This window comes from Gossypium hirsutum, chromosome D02, assembly GCF_007990345.1.
Source record: "Gossypium hirsutum isolate 1008001.06 chromosome D02, Gossypium_hirsutum_v2.1, whole genome shotgun sequence".
NCBI classification, from domain to species: domain Eukaryota; kingdom Viridiplantae; phylum Streptophyta; class Magnoliopsida; order Malvales; family Malvaceae; genus Gossypium; species Gossypium hirsutum.
In genome coordinates, this window is record NC_053438.1 from 29210907 (window position 1) to 29215346 (window position 4440).

General features: G+C 24.6%; 1 long non-coding RNA gene across 1 annotated transcript; it reads right to left on the reverse strand.

The window, feature by feature from the left end:
• Positions 1 to 2991: 2991 nt before the first annotated feature.
• Positions 2992 to 3760, reverse strand: LOC107908388 (uncharacterized). The gene is made up of 3 exons (XR_001687005.2): positions 3696 to 3760; positions 3216 to 3318; positions 2992 to 3058 (listed from the first exon to the last, which is right to left on the reverse strand). It is a non-coding gene; the product is annotated as an uncharacterized lncRNA (long non-coding RNA).
• Positions 3761 to 4440: the final 680 nt, after the last annotated feature.

Sequence of the window (4440 nt, forward strand, 5' to 3'; positions counted from 1 at the left end):
GAGAGCATTGGGTCATTATTTACACACACTTGAATTCAAGAGAAAGTTATAGAGAGAAAATTCTTGAAGAGATTATTCTAGAAAATTTCTAGAGATATTTTTCTGATATACAACTTGACCCAAAAGTTTAGAGAAATTACAAAATTACTCCACTGGTAATTTTTTTGAAAAATTTTCTAATTCGAAGTGAACCCACATTATTAAATTTATTATAAAATTATTCATCAAATCGAAAAGGTACAATTTTGATTAATGGCATGTTTGGTTCGCTATAATGAAATAGAGGTGTAATGGAATAGAGGCGTAATAGTAATCAATTGTTTGGTTGAATGGAATGGAATAGAACTGTAATAGTATTCTTGTGTTTGGTTGAATGGAATGATGTTGTAATAACATAAGGAAAAAACTAAAATGACTAGAACACCCTTAGTAGAATTTTTTTTAGGTAGATGATTATTGTTATTGTTATTAAATTTTAATAAGATTATTAATATAAATAATAAATAATTTAATCCTATTTTAACATAATTATTATTAAATATAATTTAATAAAAATATATAATTTAATAAAATTCTTAATATTAAATATTCTTATATGAATTTACTAAAATCATAATATATAATACTATAAAATATAATTTAGAATAATTATTATTAAATATAATTTAATAAAAATATATAATTTATAAAATTCTTAATATTAAATATTCTTATATGAATTTACTAAAATCATAAGATATAATAATATATAATATAATTTAAAATAATTATTATTAAATATAATTTAATAAAATTCTTAATATTAAATATTCTTATATGAATTTACTAAAATCATAATATATAATACTATAAAATATAATTTAAAATAATTATTATTAAATATAATTTAATAATATTCTTAATATTAAATATTCTTATATGAATTTACTAAAATCATAATATATAATACTATAAAATATAATCTAAAATAATAATTATTAAATATAATTTAATAAAAATATATAATTTATAAAATTCTTAATATTAAATATTCTTATATGAATTTACTAAAATCATAATATATAATAATATAAAATATAATCTAAAATAATTATTATTAAATATAATTTAAAAAATATATATAATTTATAAAATTCTTAATATTAAATATTCTTATATGAATTTACTAAAATTATAATATATAATAATTTAAAATATAATTTAAAATAATTATTATTAAATATAATTTAATAAAAATATATAATTTAATAAAATTCTTAATATTAAATATTCTTAAATGAATTTACTAAAATCATGATATAAAAGCACTTTAGGCCTCGATAATACAATCACAAATGGCATGTCTTAGTCTATTAACCAAAACCTTATGTAGAATTAGACTATCCTTGTGAGGTGAACAAATTTTGAAAATAGCCTAGAGCAATTTGCATAAATTCTTCGTCTTCAAAATCTTTGATCATGGTATTATGTTGATGCTTTGTAGGTATATGTATAATTGAGCTAAAATTAAAATTTCATCTATATATTGAATTAAAATTAAAATATATTTATACAATTGCACCAAAATAAAATTTTTAAATCACATTCTACATCAAATTAAAATTTAATGTAATTTTAAGATTTATTTGAAATTTTGTTGTTTCCATATTTATTATTAATATTCATTACAGTTAATTAAAACAATATTTTGTTAATTAAAACAATTAAAGACTTTGTAATTATTAAACGGTATTTATTAATTAAATATATAATTTAATTATTTTTATTTTAATAAATTGGAATATTAAAAATAAAAAAATATAATTTAAATTAAATATATAATTTAATTAGTTTTATGCATTTAATTATTTTTATTTTAACAAATGCATTATTTAATAAATTGGAATATTAAAAATAAAAAATATCCAAACTTTACTTGAATTACAAAAATAAACAAATGCATTATTTAGTAAATTGAAAAACAAATGCATAAAACCAATCCATAACAATAAAATTAAAACTTGAATAATAATTGAAAAATAATAGTTAAAATTAAAAATAATAAAAATAAACTGTTTTGCACTAACTATTACAATAGTCAAAATAAACTGATTTGCACTAACTATTACAACCACCTTAATCAACTAAACAAATAATCGAACAAGAAATGAAACAAACAAGCTAGTCGAAACACTAGTTGCACATATTCTCAGTAGAAATCAACTATTAAAACTTGATCAATCCCAATTAATCATCTGCTAACAGTTTGACTTCCATGCTTATCAAACAGTTTACTAGTGTTTACTAGTGTAGATATATAGCAATATGACTATTCTCGATTAAAATAGTTTACTAGTGTTTGAGAAATTCAATTGGGAGACTAATAAGACATCTTAATTGACCTATGCTATCATTTTCTCAAACATGCCATAGTCAAACACTTTACAATGTTATTTGTTTAAAGTAAATATAACCAAAATGTTCTTGTTTAAAGTAAAAAGATCAAATCCGAAATGTAAATGTAGTTTAACATGATAGATGTTATCGAGACAAGAAATTGACATCACTTGTGTTAAAATATTAAAGCTCCAAATGATAAAATATTAAATCATACATGGGCAACATTAATATGACATTTTCGAGCACCTTAAAGACACATTTGGAAAATTTTAAGAACCATTCGAACAACCACATTCGAACATCTTAAAGACAACTAAATTTTGTCACTGGAACTTACATATTTGGCAGAGAAACCTAATAATAATATTCCTAGAAAATGAAGCAAAGTTTGCACATCCTAGCTGTCTATAATAATAATATCACATTAAAAGATAAATTAAGTTGCACGAGTACAATCATATGAACCAAAATAATACTTACTTTCATCAGTCGGATTTTGTATTTTCTAAGTCAAGTTTTATTAATCAAAGTGAAACATATGCATAGCAACAAAAGCTAGGAAAGTAAAGGTCAACACACCTAAAAATCTCCTCGCATACAACCTGAGTCACAAAAAACACCACAATATAGCGAAAGCAGCTGATCGACGATCAAAGTAGTGGACGAATCCGTATGATGACTGTTCCAGTAGGAGGAGAAAGAAAATTTGTCAATCATCTGACAACAGTATGTGAATGGAAAAGGGAGATAAAGTCAAGAAAACCATTGCTCAATTAGTGCACCCTCACAGATTCATAAAGGGAAAAAAAGAAGAGGGAAAATCTTGAAAATAATACCTTTTCCTTTCTGATAAGCTTGCAACCTTCAACAGGACCAGTACTTGCAAAAACCTCTTGGAGTAGTGGTTCAGTCACTTGTGAATGGATGTTTCCCACATACCTGCAGTTTCTCAAAAATAACAAAAACTAAAAGTTAAAGAAAAAACAGAAAAAAGAAGAGATAAATTAAACTATATAAGTAACTTTCTAAGCTGTTAAAAAGATGCAAGAACATGCAAGCATCTATCACATTCCAAAAACCATTTAACTATCAATTAAAAGAGCCATTAGCTTAGAATTTTGCACAGAGGGCCATAGCAACGTATCCAATCAGCAGACTCATGAAGGAAAGTGTCTCTAATTCATGTAGTTATAAGCAGAGAAGTGACTAGGGTAGGTGCTTAAGCAAGAAGGGGAAATAAGCGACTCACAATACACAAACAAAACAAAATGGAGAAAGGGGAAAAAGAAGTAAAAAAAATCTAGGAAAACACTCACACACTGCGGCAAGTACTTGGATCAAAACCAGGAGGCAAATTTCCACTTGGGATTGGCTCTATTTGCAGAATAGAAAAGTGAAAAATAAAAAAGAGGGGGAAAGAAGAAACGATGTGCAAAAAAGTCAGGTCCCACTCAACTCAATTCTAAAGCCTCCATATCCAGGAAAAAGGATGAGTTTTTGAAGAAATCCAATACTCAACCTAAAAGAACAAACAAGATGCTAACTACAACCATCACAAATATGAGCATCACTTCTCCTACATTGAAAACACTTTCCACTTGAAAAGACAACAGACTTCCTTACTTTTACTATTATCACATTTTCCCCCTTCATTTTTTCAGTGCCGACCGGAAAAAAATTATTTCAGCCTCATTTAAATAAAACAAACATCAGCAGAACAATAGACTGCAGATCAGACCAAATTCAAGGGTAATGCAGTCCAAAGTTCCTTGAACTCCCTCCTCCAAAGTGAAAAACAAATCTATATCTTTCTGCATGATTCAAACGGAAAGGACTGTTGGACATGTAACTCAGAAAGAATGCAAATACATTGAAAGCACTATAGACTTTATAAATTAGCTTCATGCTGTTAAATTTCAACACTATAAACCTAAAAATTCCCAGAACGAAATGCGGGAATCACTTCTTAAACTCCAATACTCAAATAAGGGACAGATAAATTGCATATTTTTTTATATAATATTTACAAACTAGAGATAAAGATATAGAAAAATATAAACA